This window comes from Myiozetetes cayanensis, unplaced genomic scaffold (assembly GCF_022539395.1).
Source record: "Myiozetetes cayanensis isolate MyiCay16 unplaced genomic scaffold, myiCay2020 scf2-11, whole genome shotgun sequence".
In the NCBI taxonomy this organism is placed as follows: Eukaryota; Metazoa; Chordata; class Aves; order Passeriformes; family Tyrannidae; genus Myiozetetes; species Myiozetetes cayanensis.
The window spans coordinates 51,565,866-51,586,613 of record NW_026087411.1 but is presented as its reverse complement, the minus strand read 5'-3'; the positions used below and the strand labels follow the sequence as shown (position 1 = coordinate 51,586,613).

General features: G+C 38.2%; 1 long non-coding RNA gene across 1 annotated transcript in view; it reads right to left on the bottom strand.

Moving 5' to 3' along the window:
• Positions 1–16,775, bottom strand: part of LOC126639734 (uncharacterized) — a 73,116-nt gene extending 56,341 nt beyond the window's left edge. The window contains exons 1-2 of the long non-coding RNA XR_007628876.1: positions 16,619–16,775; positions 9,115–9,149 (exon numbers count right to left, since the gene is read on the bottom strand). This is a non-coding gene — a long non-coding RNA (uncharacterized LOC126639734). The remainder of the gene's footprint in view (positions 1–9,114; positions 9,150–16,618) is intronic.
• Between the last annotated feature and the right edge of the window lie 3,973 nt (positions 16,776–20,748).

The following is a 20,748-nucleotide window of genomic DNA, read 5'->3' as shown; positions in this document are numbered from 1 at the left end:
CAGCTGGCAACCAAGCATCATACAGCTGCTCACCCTCCCACCTCCCCAGGTGAGACAGGGAGGAGAATCAGGGAAAAAAGAAATTTATGGGCTGAGATAAAAACAGTTTAATAATTGAAGCAAATTTAAAATGATAGTAGTAACAGCAACAATAACAATAAACAAAACCAATTACAGTAAAAAGGAGAAGGGGAAAGATAGAGGTAAAACACAAGAAAAAAATTGATGCACAATATAATTGCTCACCACATGCTGACAGATACCAAGCTTGTCCCTGAGCCACAGTCAACCCCTGTTCTGGGTAACACTCCCCAGATTATATATGAACATGACACTCTAGGGTATGGAATATCACTTTGGCCAGTTCAGGTCAGTTGTGCTGGCCATGTTCCCTCCCAGCTTCTTATGCACATTGACAGGGAAACTGAAAAGTGCTTGGCTTATGGTAAGCACTGCTCAGCAACAACCAAAGCATCAGTCTGTCATCAACATTATTCTCATCCTGAATCCAAAACAGAGTAGTGGACCACCAACTAAGAGGAAAATGAAATTTATCCCAGCCCAAAACAGTATACAGGGTCAAGGATGAACTCTGCCCACCTCCAACAACAGATCAGAGATCAGAGAGGAGAATGAAAATGTCCCTTGGGAGTATATATTCCCGTTCTGCACTCCTCCTTGGCACATCAGGTTTCTTCTAAATAATCAAACTCTCCAAAATGTTGCCATAAATCAAGAAACACTGTATTTGTTTTGCTTGAAACTGAGCAGGATGTCCGGTTTCAAACCAGTCAAATAAAGTCCTAGGAGTTTCATAGGCCTATGTATAGTGATCCTCCTGGCTTGCCATGGCTTCTCTGTTGTGTTCAAATAAAAGTGACAAATACAGTGTTACAGGAATATAGAAAATTATGAACTGCTGGCATAAGGAACTGCTACCTGACAGTTGGGATGGCACTCATACTGCAACCTGAATGAAAACTTAAGCCAGGGAAGTTGCATGCTGTTATTGTTTACAGGCAAGCCCCTTGTATTTCAGTCTTTAGATCTCATTTGCCTCTTCATACAAAACCTACATAAATTAAATAATTCTAAAGAATACAAGCATTTAGTTAAGAAGTTCTGCTGTCTGCTAACACTCAAAGTCCAAGACAAACATTAAGTAATGAAACCTTCAAGAACTCTACATGGATAGTATTTTGTCCAATTCTTAGTGTCATTAAAATGATAATGAAACAGTTCCATAATATTAAACTCCTGCCTTGCTGCTTGATGTGGTTTCTGCATTAATTCAATTCTTGGGCCGAAAGCTGTCCTCTCTAATATCACAACTTCTTCCAAGTGTTCTGGATCAGAAGAACATAAATTTCAAAGTTTTGAAATCCATATGGCAGTGGTCAGGGTCAGTAAAAATAGCCTTTAAAAGAACTAACATATCATAATGCCCCTTTGTTCCACATTAAACTGGGACAGGAAAAATCAATGGACAAACTTGTGAAATGGAGCATGACAAAAACATAGCCTTGGTTATAAAAAGATTTTACAACTTCAATCTATCCTCAAAAAGAACAGATCTGCTATTTCATGTTAGCCTGGAATGGGTCTTTCTAGTCATGTACAATAAATCACAAAGCTCAGGGGTACAAATCATAACAATTCACTGGCAAGATACTTCCAGCTGCAGCAAAATACGTTGGTTTTTTTTTTGACAGAATCATTTTGCCCTCCTTGAAGAAGCAAACTAATTAGACTTAGCATAAACAATGTTCTAAAGTAACACTATCCAAATATATGCAAGAGGGAAAAAAACAAGGCCAGCAGTAAAGCCCAAAGCAATTATTTTCTTTTGGAGTCGATCCACTGTATTTTAATAAGAGCCTTTACAATTACACAATGACCCTTCATGGTTAGCAGCAAACATTGCTGTCTTAATTATATAAAATTCAGTTCACTTCCCTAGAACTGCCCACACCTCTTGAGATAAAGACTGCAACATGATAAAGCACGCATGACAATTACAAATTGGTAAGCAAAGTGCACAGCAGAGCTGGCAGTATTTGTCCCGAAAAGAATACATTTCACTAGAGCAATTCTTAAACCACATATGTCAAATGTGTTATTAATGAGTACTCAATTCCACATAAAAATGCAAGCTGCAAGACACTGCCCAAGCCAGCCACAGAACCAGATGGGTTGGAGTGTGGTGACAAAAGGGGTAACTGGTCTCTATCCTCCCATTAACTGCAGTTTCTCTACCACAGTGTCAGCAGTGGATCCAGTTTCTTTCCAGCTCTTTCAGTTCACATGTTAGGTCTGGCTGATGGAGCCATCAAGACACAGCAGATGTGCCACAGAAGCAGTGGCAGTGAGGGTATACCTTGCCTAATTCAACCACTCAACCCCCTTTCCTGCTGTTGATGGGGAGAGGAAGAGCTCGCTTCTCACTCCCCCACACCATTTGCTCTGAGCCTGCACTTTCCCAAGTATAAGGTTTTCCCTCCCATTCCCTGTAAGAGTCTGTCTTATGGACAGCAGCAGATGTGTTGCAGCTTGGCTCCACACCAACTGATGTATCATGACTGCTGCTATCATGGTGCCAAGCCACAGCTAATGGGCTCTCCTGTGTGGCTGCACATATTAGCTCTGGGTGCTGTGGGAACCGTCACTGTGCAGCCCCTCTCAGAGGGTCTCAGCGTAGAAGGGCAACACAGCACTGTCCCTCAAAAGAAGTGAGGTAAATCTGATGGCATTTAAAAATCCAACCAGTCACACCCTGGCACTTGTTTCCCGCAAGTCTAGCAGTAGAGCAAATAGAGCAAATGCCGTTTTCTCCTGCAAACCTCTCTTACCTATTCATCCAGCTAGCAAAACAGTGCTATTTTCCTCCTGAGAAAAAATGCTGGTAGTTGAAGTACATGCTGTGACAGCATCTCTCAGTAAAGTGCTTTCAATCATCAATTCACTCCTTGAATCTTCTTCTAGATGTAGTTATCCAAAACATATCTATTATGCAGCATCATTTGCCTACAACCCTTCATCTCCATGGTTACTTGGTAATCACAAAAACAAGTACTGCTGATCAGTTTGCCAATATCCCAAGCTAGTCTTTCATTTAGAGTCATGAAGTCTAAAGCAATCAATTCTTCTACTTCATTTCAGTTCTCTTTCCCTTACCTCTCTTCTAAAAGATGAAAAACTAAGAATCACAGCTGGGTTTTTACTTCTGTTTTTTTAATAGATATTTAATTGCCTCATAGCCCCTATTATTCAGCCTGAGAAACTGCTTTGTTCAATTGTTTTCCATCAGAGTTAAAAACAATTGTTTCAATCATTTGAATGGAAAAGGTAATCTCTCTACTTGCACCCTGCAGCTCATACACCAGATTTGTTCTGAGTGATGGAGACCTGAGCTTGACTATGCAGTCAAATGGTTAAATCCTGGCTTCTAGAAAAACTCTCGGTAGCCATTTTAGGTAGTAAAATAATGTAGTGTTATGGGAGCAAAGTGTTCAGCAAAAGAATAAATTCCCTCCTATGCTTAATTTTTTATATCGCAACTTCTTATAATGTATATACTGTGTATATCTATATATATAGATAGATATAAAACAAGCTTGTTTTTAATAAAGTGAAGAAACAAAACAAACTATTAGGGATCTTCCAGAGAGTTACACTGCTCTTGATAATCCTTTTTCTTATTTTAATGGCAAGTTTTAGATATTCCTGAAAATATGCTATGAACCTGGAAGTTGTTTTCAGTCACTGTTGTATCCAAGTGCATTACTCCGTTACATCCCACCAGTACATGAAAGTAAGATCTGATCTCATGCTGTTCTGTCTTATCTTTCCACTTGTCATAATTGTTTATTGAAAAAACTTTTTGGAGGAGTTTTGTAGTCATAAAATAATACATCCTACAATATAAAGTTTTATTTCTACTCCAATGAAGTAGAACTGACTAGTTTCCTCCTAGAAAAGAGAGCAAGGAATTTGCTGTTGTATTGAAATTTATAATGATTATAATTATGCTCTTAAACTCAACAATGAGTAAAAAGGGATAGCTCAAGCACAGTTCTACAATTTCTCTAATTCTCAAGTATAATTTCTTACTAGCAATAATTCAGAAATACTTGAAGAAAAGATTCTCTTTTGTCCATTTGGGGAGCGACATATTTTCCTGTTGAATTTATTATTTATTGAAGTAACAGTATATTCCCAAATTCCATACCCTTACCTTGAACACATATTTTCTATCTATCCTCTTCCTTTAAGTGTTATTCACGTAGAAACTCAACAAACCTGGGTTACAGATAAGAGCAGTCATTCAAGGATGGTAGCAATCATAGCTATCCGTCTACCTATGCCAATAATGCTCTCATAGCTCTGCCTCTGAAACACAGAAATAAAGCTAATGCACCTGTGGCTTTCCTAAACAACATACTTCTACTTTAAAATTAAAGTGTCTCCATAGCAACTTTGAGGCATCCAAGAAGGACAACGTTTTGCAAAAAAAAAAAAATGTAGTGGATTTAAACTAGGTTGAACATGAGGGCCAGGCAGAAAGGGACCTGGGCGTTTGGATTGACAGGAAGCTGAACATGAGCCAGCAGTGTGCCCAGGTGGCCAAGAAGGCAAATGGCATCCTGGCCTGGATCAGGAACAGTGTGGCCAGCAGGAGCAGGGAAGTGATCCTTCCCCTGTACTCAGTACTGGCAAGGCCACACCAGTACTGTGGAGTACTGGGGTGCTGTGTTCAGTTCTGGGCCCCTCAGTTCAGGAAGGACATTGAGATGATGGACCAGGTCCAGAGAAGAGCAACGAGGCTAGTGAAGGGATTTGAGCACAAGTCCTGTGAGGAGAGGCTGAGGGAGCTGGGGTTGTTTAGCCTGGAGAAGAGGAGGCTCAGGGGTGACCTTATCACTCTGCAGCTACCTGAAAGGAGGTTGTAGCCAGGTGAGGGTTGGTCTCTTCTCCCAGGCAACCAGCAGTAAGACAAGAAGGCACAGTCTTAAGCTGTGCCAGGGGAGGTCCAGGTTAGATATTACGAAGAAATTCTTTATAGAGAGGGTAATCAGGCATTGGAATGGGCTGCCCAGGGAAGTGGTGGATTCTCTGTCCCTGGAGGTTTTTAAGATGTGACTGGATGTGGCACTGAGTGCCATCATCTAGTAACCACTGGGGTGTTGGATCAAGAGTTGGACTTGATGATCTCAGAGGTCCTTTCCAACCCAGCTGATTCTATGGTTCTATGATTCTATGACCAAAGACTAAGACCTCTTGGTAAGAGTATGAACATGTGTTTAGGCTGAGCTTGTAATGGACTGATATCCATCTCAGGAAAATGATTCTATAAGACTGCTTCTCTTTCTGATAGACTGTCAGGGACCCTCAGGAACAGCAGGGCAGCACCATGCCAAGAAAGGAGAGTCCACAGGGAGGCAAGCAGAGCTGGGAGAATGCAGAAGATCTTGCTCTGATGAAAGCCCAGGCTGCCAGACAAGTCTGCTGGAACAAGGCAGCTCCCAGCTCAAGCTGGAAAACCAGGTCAGAGTGTGGGGGTCAGGGAGGCATAGGAGCAGGTACAGGCATACCTGCCACATAACTCAGGCAAATACCAAGCCCAGGAGACTCAGCTTAAAAGCAGCTCTTGAGCAAAGGCAGGACAGGCATCTGCTGAGCTTCTCATGGCCTGATAGCTTCTTTATTGAAGTTGGCCTTGAGCCCAGGCAGTCAAAGTCTTTAGAGAAGAGGGAATGCCCTCGGGGCCCTGACAGTGTCCGCTTATAAAGTCTAGGAAAGCATATCTGCAACTACTTAAATCTTATGAGGGCCAGGGGAGAGATTGCAATGTTTTGTACCTTTGAAAGGAATGTGTCACGCTGCCTGACCGCTGGGGATGGGCAGTATTGATGGCTTACAAACAGCATAATGCCATCTGCTTCAGGGAGGCCACACTTGCTCCACTGTTGTCATCTTTTGCAAGCCAAAATTGCCATTCTGCCTGAAAATCTGTGTTTTGTTCTACATGTGGGAACAACAACTAATAATATAAATAATGACAGGTGCTTCCAAATGAAACATAATGTCTTTAATAAAATCATTCTAATAAAAGCTGTATTTCTCTCCACAATGTCTACTAGATGATGCATTATCCTCGTAACTAGAAAAGCCTGTAACTACCCCAAAGAGTAGTTTTGTTTCATAACATATTCCAGGATTGCACCATGACCCCTCTGCAGCCCACGTGCACAAGAGTTTCTTTCTCCCAGAAACCAGTGCACCTTAAGGAAGGCTGTTTCCCTGAGGTGGACTTAAGAACTACTAATGCCTCCAGCTCACACTGTTCCCATTGCCCAATGAATATGCAAGGTGTAAATCACTTCTTATTTCAGAAACAAATGACAAATTTTCTGTAGCAGAAAATTACCTTTAATACAGTTAGAACTGATTTATTAAGTGTGTCAATTGAGAATTAATATTATTCCAGTGGATTGCTCTTGCACTGATGAAGAATAGCTCACCTCCAAAGCATAATAACTACTTTATTTCTTATGACTACAGTATTTTATCCTTTCAATTTCCCTTTATTCTTAACAATTAAAGATCCACAGGTCAGCCTAATGAAGATAGAGTAAACATTACCCAATCTGCCTACAATAAAGGCAGCACTGAAAAAGGTGCTTTAACTCTCTTTTGAGGATAACTCTTCATTAGTAAAGTTAGTAGTACTCTTCACTGAGTTATTTTTTGTCTATACCTGGAATTCAGTTTCTTCTGTATGAGTGGACTAATAGCCCAGATACAGGAAAAGAAAAAGGAAAAGAAAAAGGAATTCTCAGAAAAGAAAAAAAAAAAAGCACAACTGTTGTAAAAGTGAACTATTTGTTCTTACTTTTATGCTGTCTTATTTTTAGCTATTACAGTTCAGAACGGGACAAGTACCTCTCAGTGTCATTGCCATTGCATTCAGATTCAGGCAATGTTGGCTGCTGTTTAGGAGAAAAGGAGTGGAGTTCTTTTCTGCTCCTAATTTCTTGGTCTGTCTTGAGGTGTGTCACTGAATAACATGTGATTTTCCTCCCCAGAAGAAAATAATAGTAACTTTTGGAAGCACTTGAGGGTTCTAGTTCATAAGGCGGGATATAATCACACTAGGTGATTGAAAAGTACTTTCAAGGAAGAGATGGTTGTCTGCTTGTACATAAAATATTTTCAGTCAAACAGAAGTAGCCTATGCTCTCAGACACAATAGTACTGCAGTTCTGCCACATCTAATTTCGTATTAGTGGGTGAAATTTTATGCTTATGTGATCCTTTACATATTTGATACAGGACCTGCTTTTGTGTTTTACCGTCATGCTTTGATCTTTTTAGTGACTTTATTCCCTCTAGACCAAAAAGAAAATGGCATTTTGGGTAGATTTTGCCCAAGGTAGATTTTTTTTCTCTCACAGGCCTTTTTTTGTTGCTTTTCATCTTCAGTAAAGTGATCTATTTCCCACAGTTTCACACAGATAACAGAATCTCTTATAGTCTGCATATGACCAATTATTTTATTCTTCTCTTCTCTTCTCTTCTCTTCTTTTCTCTTCTCTTCTCTTCTCTTCTCTTCTCTTCTCTTCTCTCTCTCTTCTCTTCTCTTCTCTTCTCTTCTCTTTCTCTCTTCTCTTCTCTCTTCTCTCTCTTCTCTTCTCTCTTCTCTTCTCTTCTCTCTTCTCTCTCTTCTCTTCTCTTCTCTTCTCTTCTCTTCTCTTCTCTTCTCTTCTCTTCTCTTCTCTTCTCTTCTCTCTCTTCTCTTCTCTTCTCTTCTCTTCTCTTCTCTTCTCTTCTCTTCTCTGTCCTCCTCAATAGCCTTATACAGTTCCCATGCAGGTTAGTGGGAATTTGAACTGGACTTCAGAACTGGAAGAACAAATCGTTTAAATATTTGCCTTTCAGATACCTAAAGCAAATTTAGACACAAAATTTTTATATTCACGGTTAAATAAAAAAACTTTTGATTAACTCAACTTTTAATTTAAACAGAATCTGGAATTATTTCCATATTATACATTGTCCATAGACAGTTAAAGCATTTGATGCTCAACAAGAGGTACAGACACTGCCCCTGTGACGGTGAAGAAGGGGCTGATCTGTCACCTGAACAGAACTGCAGAGGGCGTGGACAGGTCGGGGCTGTGTTGCCAAGAGCTGCTGACTTTTGCTGGTATAAAGAAAATGGAGGGCTCCTCTAGGGAAAACAAGTCATCAGCTGGAGGTAGGGTCCAGAAAACGGCAGTGAAGTGGGAAATACCTGGAAGAAACAAGAGACAGGTACATCCTCCAACAGAAAGGTTAGACATTCAGAAAAGTTTGCAGTATTTTGATGTCCATAACCAAACCCAAGCTTCCAGTAAGAGCAAGCCATAATCAAACATCACTAGAAGTTATGTGGATGTGTGGCATGTCTAATTTATGGGCCTTTTTTTCTGCTGGTAAACAGCCTCTGATCCATCTCAGCCTGCTCCCTCTACTCCAGTACGTCTTCTGTCCCTCTCTTTATATTCCTTTTCTGCCTCCTTCTTCATGCCTCTGTTTTTGTGTAGGTTATTTGAAGATGTATATTGTTGAAGAGGCAATCTGTACCCGTGAAAACACAATTATGGGCTGTCTGCTATGCTTCCAGCCCCAGAGTGACCTAGAGGTAGAGCGGAGGAAGGGGCTGCTGTGGGATGGGCAAAGCAAAATGGCTGTGCCAGGTAAGCTTGGGTAGCAGTTCTTAGTACACAGAAGTTTCTAGATCTGAGCTCCATGACAACCCATGGGCAAAGACAGGCCTAATATCCTTCCTCTCCATTATTTCTTCATCCTTCTCCCCTTCTCTTTGCAAATAGGGAAAGACAAAAAAAAAGCTATATGCAGTCAGAGCAGCAGAATAACTGGGTATGTGCTCAATAGGACAGACTGCCTTGGTAACAGGAGACAAAAGTACCTGCAGCTGGAAAATGGGAATACAGAGGCACAGAAAACAAACAAACAAAAAAATACATCTGAAAAAATAAACTTGCTGGAACAAGAAAATGTCAGGTCAAAACGTTTTGTCTCTTCATGTGAATAAGAGGAAAAAACACCTACCTTTCTGAACTAGGAGCTTCAGGGCAAATACAGTCCTAGGGGAATAAAACACATGTCAGAATTGACGGCAGAAACATCTTACTTCTGCAGGAAAGTGAAAGAATACTGAGAATACTGAAGTCAGGACCACCCACCCAAAGTTCTTGTATTCATGTATCTGTCTTGATGTGCTTTGTATACCACAGAATAGCATTTGCTGCAGTTATTTTTTCTGAATTACTGTAACTGACAATATCAAGGCACTAATTTCCTACTGAATAAAACAAAAGGAAGCATTAGAATAAAATGTCCCTTGACAACATCCATGTGCTATTAACATTAGAGTCACTGAAAAAAAAAAAAAAAAAAGATAAATTATTCAGGCTGGAAAATACTGAACAATATGTAAAGTTGTTATGCAAAACTAGCAAAGCGTGGAGAAACCTGAAAAAAAGTTAGCCAATGAACACTTTATGGTTACATTATACTTTTACTTTGTACTGCTAGAAAGAGAAATTTCCATTAGCCAGCACTCAGTCTGTGGTACAACAGCCCTGAAAACGTGTTCAAGCAATCTCAGGATTTCAACTCTCTGTTTTATCACTAATATTTTCTACCACAAGAATACAAATATCTCTGTATTTCACCTGCTTTTCTTTCTGTGAAGGGGATACTGGTGCTTATTTAGGCATTTTAAAAGTGGGCTGTGCTGTCCTGAACAAGAGGTTTGATGGTAAGTGTTCAGAAATGGGGATGAACAATGAAAGACTTGGGTTATTATTCAGCACACCTGCATCTTTCTTTTGTTAGCAGCTGATCCATGACAGCGACAGAAATAGAAATGCATTTGACTTCAGGTCTGTTCAGAAAGATGAGCTTTAAGCAAGCCAAAGGTGACCATTGTTGCTTGCTATCAATTAGAAAGAGTTAAAAGTAAGTCCATACAGGCAGCATAGGAAGGTGTAGTTTGATTATTACTCATCATCTGTCTGTCTGTACAATGTATGATGTGGGCTTTCAATATGAAAAAGAGCCTCAGCTAATACTTTTTCTGTTTTATCTCTTTTTTAGTTTATTGTTTTTACCTGGAATACATATTAAAGCATATAAAGACAAATAGAAACACTATGACTTTCAAAATTACTCCTATGAGTGACAGACATTCTCACGTAAAATGGTACCCACCCTCTCCTCTTTCTAAAATGCTATTAGTTCTTGCTTCTGACAGTACATGAGATTTTCAGCTTGAAGAGTTGACTTTTTGTCTGCAGTGTCTTCTCTGGTGGTCATAGAGACCTGAACAGATATCTCCCTTCTCCAAATAAATCTTTCATAGTCAAGACAACAAATATTTTCATTTGGAATCATGGGTAAACCATTAACTCTCAAAGTTATTTTCTGTAAAAGACAGAGGGTTGAACCCAGAAGAGAAAGCACTGGATCCCACTCAGGCTGGGGAAAAGTTTGAAAGCAAATGCATGTCTTTTATTTCCCATCTGGGTGCTCCCAGTCTCAAAAACACGTACTATTCCAGTATCTTGCAGCAGTGAAAGCTCTGCCACCAAAGGTCTCACCAGAATTATACATTCTTTTAAATAAATTCTTTATCAAAAAGTCAACCTTTTCCAGTGGAATGTAAAAAATCATCAGAAATTTCCCTGACCTAATTCAGCTAACATACTGGTGGCTCTTGGGAACATCTACTTTTCAGACCTCTTCCTATGCTGCTATACAACATGAAATCTCTTCAGTGCTGCCATGCATTTTTTTAAAATCTTCTGTGTAAGAATTGGACCAAAGGACTTTTTCAATTCTAAGAGAAAAAATAGAGTTCATTGCCAACATGCCTGGCACCACTGAGTTTTCTTCTGTTCCTTCTTGCTTTGCTTCTCCAAACTTCTTAGCCATCCTTGCACAAACGGACTTTGCCATTTTGACCCTTCCTTTAACAAAGCACAGATCAGTGGTCCCTGTTTTCACCCTTTCCTTCATCATGTCTTCCCAGCTCTCTTGAAGAGCTTCACAAATTCTAAAATTATCTTAGTTATTAGTCAGTTGTTAAATCTCTCATCTGGTTTGGTATAAGAAGCTAGGAGTAATTTAAGCTTTTCTTCTTCCTTTCTAGACACTTTGGGAGTGCATTCTCTCTTTGTTCAGCTGCCAAAGCTTTTTGTTTTCCTTTGATGAACAGGTGACTGAGATCTGTACAACTGATAATTTAGAGTAAATTAAGTCCTAGAGCATGAAAAATCTGTATGTCAGAAAACACGGTGATGCTTTTGGAAACCTGGTGGTAGGCATTTTCACCATATAGATCTGCTGTTCTTCTGGTTCCTTGTTTCACTTTCATCTCTGATCTCTCCTATTCGTGGAAAGAGAGCAGAAATCCTGAAGGATACCAAGTTTTCGAAAGGCACTGAGCATCAGTTGTCTTTGTCTCTTATGCTTAAAACATTCAATTTCAGTTTTAGCTACAGTTCTGAAATACTTCAACATGGTTCTAGATTTTTCTCCTACTTCATGGTGCAAACAAATCAAAGAATAAAAACAGAGATTATTTAAATGTATGGACCAACTATTTGAACAAACCCTATGACAAACTATTTGAGCAAACAACTATTGAAATATAAATATCTGACGCTGACATAATAAGCTGACAGAGCTGCAACTATCCCAGCATCCACTGGTACAAACAGGGTATACTTGGACAAAGAGATAAACTTCATTATTTTTACCACCATTTTTTCCCTCCCAATACGAGTCAGTTTCTTTCTAGATAAGCAAATGTTGTTTGGTGTCAAACTAAACCCAGCTTAAAGTATGCAGTTATCACACAAAGAACTTCTTCACCATGTCTTCTTATCCACTAAGTGAGAAAAATATTTGCAAATCATTGCAGGCCAAAAGGATGAGAATGGCTGTTTTGAGCTGTGCCAATGCACTTGCAGAACTTGGTAAGACTTGTTCAAACATATAAGGTTCAAACAAATAGTTCAGGAAGGCAAATAAACATGCAAGTCAACACGAAGAATGAAAATTCCTTCTCCTGATGCATCCAAATAGCAGTATTACAATAAGCCCATTAACCTGTCATACAAACAAATGTAATGGCTCATATTTGTTGTACACAGGCTTTGACTCTCTGTGACCCAATTCTTAATCATCAGAGACTCATCTGTCTGATCTTAGGGCACAAAAATATTATCCAGCCTGATTACACTTTTACCCTATTCTTATATTTCAGTTTTGGCTGATGTGTAGGGCAAAGCCAGCAGTATTCTCACCAACAACCTTAGCATATTCTATTTTACATGCCTCAAATCATACATTAAGTATGTCTTACTAATTGACTGGTCCTAGGCAAGTCATTTCTGAGAAGCCACTGTGCCAGATTAAGAGTATCAATGGAATTGAATGCAAGATAAAGAAAATTCCCTACAGTCCATTGAAAAGCCGCTTTTTATCTATGACAGTACTGTTTGATACCTTTCATTGTGACAGAATTTAGAGGATCCTTAATCCACCAGAAATACTGGGAAAAAAAAAAAAGTAGCATAACATACAGGAATGTAGTCATGTGTCTTTAGAGTATTATTCTGTTAGTAGGTTAGATTTGCCTTTTTTAATTATTAACCTTATTATTTAATTAGTTTTGTCCTTTTTCATCTCTAGAACTACGATGAAAAAAATTTTCAAGTAAAAACATAGTTGTTACATTTTGCTATAAATTATCAAGTGTAATATGTTTTGAAACATTCTGGCTAATTCTCAGGTGAATATTCTTACGAGGTTTAAAGAATGCAGTCTGCAATGTCCAGGCTTGGAGTGAGCCAAGTTGCTACAACTCTATGTTATTGATGTTACTGAATAAATACCTGCCACAAATAAAACAGCAAAAGAAGCCACTTAATAACCAATAAAATCACATCTGTGGTACTTTTTTTTTCTTGAAGAAGGGGAAATTTATGTTACTTGCAACATGAAGAACTATAGAGTAATTCCTTTTGGTCCTCGTTTATTGAAGAAATGAGGCAAAATTTGAGAGTGGGCAGAAGGTCAATAGCAATAACAGCAGGAACAGCCTCCTCCATTGTCATGGTTATGCAAGCAGGTTAGAAAAGTTAAAAGGGCAGGTCAGTCAGCCAGAAATACTTTGAACACTTTGATATAACTGTTTACATCTAGTGTGATAACACTGAAATATCCTTTTAATATCTATTGTAAGCTAAAGAATGTCAGAAGAACTGATTTTATTTTTAATTTCAGAATTATGTCTGCATTAATATTTCAGCCTGCAAGGAAAAAGGCTTCAGGTAGGAGAGAGGACCACAAAAGGGACACGCATACACTGAATATAGAACAGCTATGTGATCTGAAAGGGTCAAAGATTTACCATCACAAAACTGATGTAAAAAAACACCTACTAAACACAAAGACCAAAATCCCAACTTTCATTGCACAATTTACACATTAATTGCCCTTAGTCCTCCATTCTGGCAACTTTGTGATCACTTGCAGATCACATCTCAAGTCCTGATCCTGGACAGAGTGAGCTTGATGCTAATACCAAAAATTTCAATTTGATGCCTTTAAATTACAGAAAAGCAGTTAAAAGGTCCAAGACCACTCTTACCAGGCTTTAGACTCACTTACCCTTCAACTTACAAATAAAAATACTTTGGAGTTGTTGGGATAAAGAAGGGAACACACTTATCCCAACAATGCAGAGATCATTTTCTGTTCTTTTATTTTACTAACACATCACATGGTCTAGAAATGTTACTTACTTGTTTGCTTCCCTATTATCTTTTACTGTTCTATTTTTGTTCTTTGACTGCTACTACAAAAACATAGGACCTTCATTACCCAGTTTTCAAGTCTAGGATACAACACATAAACAGAAAAGAAAAGTCAGATGGTAATATGCAATTCAGCATTATTTTCAGGGATGAGGTACTAGAAAGAATTGAAACAAAACTCAAATTAAAAAAGAAATTTAATGCAAGCAAAAATATTTTGTGCAACACTGTTTCAGCTTTCAAAAAAAGACAATGTATGTTTAGGAAGGCTAGTGTATTGGTGATTGAAAACTTTCTGTAAGCATTAAAGAAGGTAGTGAACATTTTTAATAAGAATGAATAAAATATATTATAATTCAGAAGTCTTTGAAATATAAAAGCTAACATTCTCTGCCCCTTATTAAATAATATCTGACCTTGAATATGATTTACTACCTCTGCCCTCTGACTAAAGGAGTCAGTATTTGAAAAGACGACCACAGCTGTGACTATAGCAACAAGTATGGGCACAACAGAATCTCTATAGCTACACACACACAGAGGCCTGTACACCCCTCAAATCTGTGAAAACAGAAGTTAGATATGTTCAAAACTGCATGCATGACAAGCCATAATGCTAAGTTTAGCAATTAATTTTGTTATTATCCTTTAATAGCAGGACAGAAACTCTAGGGGAAAAAAATGGCTGTTTTGTCCTTTGCTCACAATTTTAAAATAAACAGTAAAATTCTACTTTAAAAAGTGTTTCAGTAACTAGCTTTAGTGGTATGATGTCATGACCAACTCATACAATGATCATAAAAACACAGTTCATATTTAAAAATAGTGAAGGAACTTGCACTTCCATCACTTGGCAGTGATGGAAAATGAGTGAAGCTCTTCTTTTGTATTACCCATTTTGGCTTGTCATAAGTGTCTAGGTGGAATTTACTTCTTGCTTTTGATTTTCTTGATCATTTAGAACTTTGGAGTTTTCAGATGGATAATCTTTTCATATAAGGATTTTTACCCAAACACTTCATGTATCTTCAATGACTTTGTTTACAGGAGTCTTGTGGCTGGAATCAATATCTGCCTGCATATTTGACTAAATGTGCAGATGCAGGCATCTAATTAACTGTAGTGTTTACCAGACATTTATACAGCCAAATCCTCCTCAGAAAACTAACAGATGATAACATGGGCTTCACTTTGGCACAGATCATAGCATTGCTTGGTATTTTTTAAGGCACGGCTCATCCATGAAACACAATCCTCCATATTAAGGACAAAGTTTCTCCTCCTGCGAGTGGCCTCCTCCGGGATGCAGACCCATGGCAGGGTAACCCAGTTACCTTTGGACCAATCTGCCCACCTTGTCTCAGACACACTATGTAGCAGTAGGAAAGCCTTGTCCCTTGGGAGTAAAACAAGTGTGCTGGTGTGGAGCCAAGTGCCTGGTGGAAACAGGTGAGCTATTCCACACTTACAATGGGGAAGGCAGTATTCACACAGGAAGGCTAGATGGACAATGTGCTCCGAGGCCCTTTGGCCACTGCACCATGCTGCTTTCTATCACGGGAAATTAGAATTAGCCAAAACAATATTCAACAACAGATCTACTGGCTCTGACATCTTGGAAAGTATAAAAACTGGGTAACTACATTCCAAGCTATCTAAATTCTCCCAAAGCCTCCATGAATAAAGCTTTCTTATTTTTTCATCTTAGCTAGTTGCATAGTATGATTCTATGACATGATTCAGTGAAGAGGTGACAGACCTTCAATTGTGAACAATGATTCAAATTTATACAGTGCTACTTTTGTGCAATTAGCAGAATAGATAAATACACTGGATATTCTGTTCTCCTTCTCTGATGAAAGCCCTACATAGGATTGCTATTTAGTGTTAAATGCACACATGACATCTGATTTTTTGAGAGATATCAACAAATTTGAAAAATCCAGAATGTTACTGGTCTGTTAAAAATAACAATGTTATCGTTGCTATAATATTACAGGCATCATCCTAGAGCTCCTTCAGTATATGTACATGTCTGATATTCAAGCTAGCCATCCTCCAGGCTCTAAACCATTAAAATTACATGCCAAAGTAAATGACCATAACAAAAGCAAACAGCTGACCTTGTGCTCATGACCTCCTGTGTCACTTACACAACACTAGAACAGCTTCATTAAATGGCCATGATGTTGCCTCTAGTAAAATCTGCATATATTCAAGGTTTTATTTTGAAATAAAAACAGCTACAGAGTGAAATGTACTCTGATTTTGAAAGTCTGGTGAGTACCTTGTTGCAACTAAAATCAAGTGAACCCAGAGCTGTCTTGGAAGATGTGTCACACCTTGGGTGATCAGGTCACATAACAGAGAACATGTCCTTTCCAAAAGAACATTAAATGAATCTGGGGAACAGCCACTATCACTGCACTCAAAGAGAATCGTACCACTACCTCTGTGCTCTTCTTCTCCCTTTCATTCCCTTAAATTAAATTGATGAAGTAATAATATATTTTTTAAAATGCTTGAGCACTCTTCTTCTGTCTCCTTCACTTAGGAAGAAAATGTCTTATCTACTTTGCCAAAGCTGTTGCTAAAGAACATTTGAAGAAATATTTGAAGTCAACACATAATACAAAATTGGTCTGCACTTCAGTTTCTGTGGTGCACTTTGTTCGGTGACTTGCCTAGTGCCCACTCTTAGGCATAACAAAAAGCTTCTAACTTACCTTTCACTTTCCAAGGTCCTCATCGCTCACCTTAAAGCTGACCAGGTCTTTGAGACATTCTGTTTTAAACTGATTTACCAGGCTATTGGGATGTAGTAGATCCCAGAGGCCACATCCAAACTTGATCTACTGGGAGTCCTGTTGGCTCACTAAAAGGCTATGCACCCACTCTTCCTTTTTGAGAAGCAGATTGAAGGAAGGGAATTCATCCCTGCCTGAGTGTCCTGCTGGTGTGGTGCCTATTGTACCATGGGATCTTGGTTATGGAACCTTGGAAGTGGTCCTGGATCCTGAGGGGCCAAAAAAGGACAGATGTAATCCTTTGTTCCCTGCTTTCTTCTCATAATAAAGGAATTCAAATGAATCTAATTTTGCTTGCAAAGTATCCAACCAGAGTTTGCAATGCCAAAATGCTACAACACTTTGCCAAGAACTGTATGAGTGGCGACTCACAGGAAAAAGCCCTATGTGGTTTCCTCTCATCAGGAAGAATAATACAGTCATTTGAAATTAACAGCTGTGTAAAATTAGGAAGGCCTTAAATGTCACTGAAATGCAGAGCTTCCTGGTAGTTCTTGACCTTTTAGTGATCCTAATGCCATGAAACTTAAAAGATTTCATTAAAAACTACCACAGCTATGACACACAGAAAATTGAGTAAGTCTGGTTTGTTCAACAACTAGATCTCAGAATCAGCAGCAAAGCAAAGCAAAGTAGCAAAGAAAAGCAAAGAAAGAAAAGTAGCTCAATGAAATAATGGAATGCAAAGAGTTCCTTGTGAAAAAAAAATTGTTCTGTGAGAAAAACAAATCAATTTATCGACTGAGAAATCAGAATGTTCTTCAGAAAGCAATTGTAACTTCTTTACTAACAACAGTGAACCATGGATTAAAGGGACTATTTAACTCCCACTTATGAAGACATTAAGACAAGACACTGCATCAATAGATAGATCCATCTCCTGGGTTTCCATACAACTCTCTGTGTTCATCAGTTATCAGCAGCTAATTGAGATTTGTATCACTCTAAAAAAGTTTATAACGTTTCCATCAAACCTCTTCCCTGATACTAGAGCTCAGATGTCCCCTATGACTAAGCATGTTGCCTTGGAGAAGTGTTGTCTCAGAAAGGACTTAACACTTATATTATCACAATTGCAATTACATGTTCCCAATCTATATATTGCCAAGATAAGTATTTTAACTGGACTGATATTATCTACAAATCCACAAAACTTCTACATTTGAGTCCTTGCAAAGTAAAGTGAGTGAGTACAAAAAGAAGCAAATAATAATAATTTTCCAGGTCACAGGCCCTTTAACAGTGAACTACTGTACTCCTTGTCTCAGCAAACACCTTAGCTGATGTCCCTTGCTACAAAAGGAGCCTGGTTGTGCAGTGAAGAAAGATGAATGAGGAAATGTTAAACTACCTCAGTAAAGTTGAGAATAAGGTTGATTGCCAAACTCAAAATCAGCAACCACTCAAAGCTTTTCTAGATAAATTTCCAGAAGGTGCTGAAGATTCAGGGAACTTATATTGCATAAAGTTAGGTGAATGGCTTCTTTGTGAAAAGAGAACAGTTCACCTTCACTAATGTATTTTAAGGTATACTTGGGTTTAACTGAAAAAAAATTATTTCAGGGTATATTACTTTGATTACTTTTCTAGAAGGTTTTTCTAATGTTCTAAGTCTCAACATGAATTAATTCATAGTGACTTATGACTCTGTTATTTCAGCATTGTCTTTTAGATTAAATATGGCTTTTCTGCTCTTATATTTTCCTTCCTTTCCTCTTCACCTCCAATTGCCCTCGTTGAACAAGATCATGAAACAGTAATCACAACTGAATCTCAGCTTTCATTTCCCTAGGAAAAACAATATAAACTCTTTAAAACCTCTCTTAGTAACAGCTATTCTGTTCTCTTCTTCATTACTGTAGACCTTAGGTGCTTCTACTGCAGTACTGATTTATGTACTACCATGTCTTAGCAGGACAGTGCTCATTCTCACCCTTTTATTGCATAACTCATATCACATTCACTTAATACAGTGCCAAATGTCTTTGTAGTATAGTACTTTGACTCTTTTACAGCTCTCTTGGTGTAACACGTAACAGTTGATAAATTTTCATTTTATAACAGACGTTCTTGTTCATCACAAAGGCTTGTAGACTGTATTACTGAATGAATTACATTTTTTTTACTCCAATTCTAGTTGCTATCCAATGTTCCCTCTATAAAGAATTTTGATTGTCATGTACTGATGGTATCTTCCATATTTGCATCAACATCATTCATTAGTGCCTTTCTCTTTTTAGCAGGTTACAGACAACATTTACAGTTAGATTCTCATTTAAATAAGTCCATTTTTCCTCTGTGCCTGCAAAAAGGAAATGTAGGGAAAGGCATGATCCACCATCTTCAATGTTTAAATTTCTCTCCTAAAAGACCAGGATTTAAATTCATATTTAGAGGTGAGCAAAGTATAGGGATCTGACTGGGTTTTTTGGGACTCTTTTTCTCTTTTTAATCCTACTTGTATTTATACAAATATATATATACACAAATGTCAGTATTTACTTTTATATGTAAAATTCAATTTAGGGTTTCTTCACACTGAAGCTCTTCTGCTCTGTCAGTAGATTTGGAAATTCCTCCCACAGTTTTTACTCCCATGAAAGATATCAAAAGAGTTGTTACAGTAAGAGCAAAGACCTGTGCTTCCTGATGAGTGTGACACAGTGTCTGTCAAAACAAGCATATGAAAATCATCCACTGAGAATGCAAAGTAAAATCTAGGAAACTCAGACACCAAAAGGATTAATCCTAAACAATGACTTGCAAGCTGAGCAATTCATTTATTAACAGGGCCCGAAATTTACATTCTAACTACAGTGCATCCATTATCAATCATGTAGATATTATCCTAAGGTATATTGGATCAAGGTTACAGCCCATTTCTTTAAATTCAACTCATCAGACAAAAGGTCTGAGATATTATTTTAAAAAATGACCTCTTAATATTATTTTATTATATCCTCTCCTTTGAATTAAGTAGTTGGAGCAAATAACGTTACAGTCTTCTCCAACAAGAATGGGAATCTCCAGACAAAGGACAGTATAATGGAGGGACACAGATTATCTTTTAAATGGTTGCTACTGTTTCATAAGTGCGCCTAAAGCCATGAAGCTGCGTTAGCCTATACAGTTGTGCTGAGAAAGGGTCTGACTGAAGGTTGATCACACTAATGCTCTCTGCTTTGTGGAAAATCTAAAGTGGCATTGGCTGTAAAAAGGCATTTTAGCATCAATCAATATATTTGTGAAGAGCACTCCACACACTTACAGTCTACAAGCAGTTTACAGTTTGTGGTTTTTTTCCCCCAGTAAATTACAATTAGGATATAAACATGCACAAAAGACAGTAATTTAAAATCTTGTTCCCAAAGTATATAGCTTGACAAAAATCTTGACAACAGAGAATTTTAAATAAAAGTGGAAAAAACAGGATAGAAAGTTTGTTTTCCATTAGATCTGAGGAAATGTCTTGGATTTTGTGACATTTACTATAATCCTTGGCTGTTTGAATCTCTAGGGTTACATTTTAACATAAACTCTTGCTTAAACTAGTTTTCTTCATTTGTCAGTATAGTTTTGCCTCTCTAATTCTAAACTATGGGAAGGAAGGAAGGAAAGAAGGAATTGATTTATGTCATAGAATTATACAACCATAGAATGGTTTGGATTGGAAGGGACTTTAAAGATCATCTGGTTTTAACCTCGCCAATATGGGCAGGGGCACCTTCCACTAAACCAGGTTACTCAAAGCTCCATCCAACTTGGCCTTGAACACTTCCAGGAGTGGGACATCCACCATGTCTCTGGGTAACCTGCTCTTGTGCCTCACTATTCTCATAGTAAAAGAATTTCTTCCTAATATCTAATCTAAACCTACTCTCAGTTTGAAGCCATCCTTTCTTGTCCTATCACAATATGCTCTTGTAAAAAGTCCATCTCCAACTTTCCTATAGGCCCCTTTCAGGTGCTCAAAGGACACAATAAGGTCATGTCAGAGCCTTTTCCTCTTCAGGCAGAACAACATCAACTCTCTCAGCCTTTACTTTGCA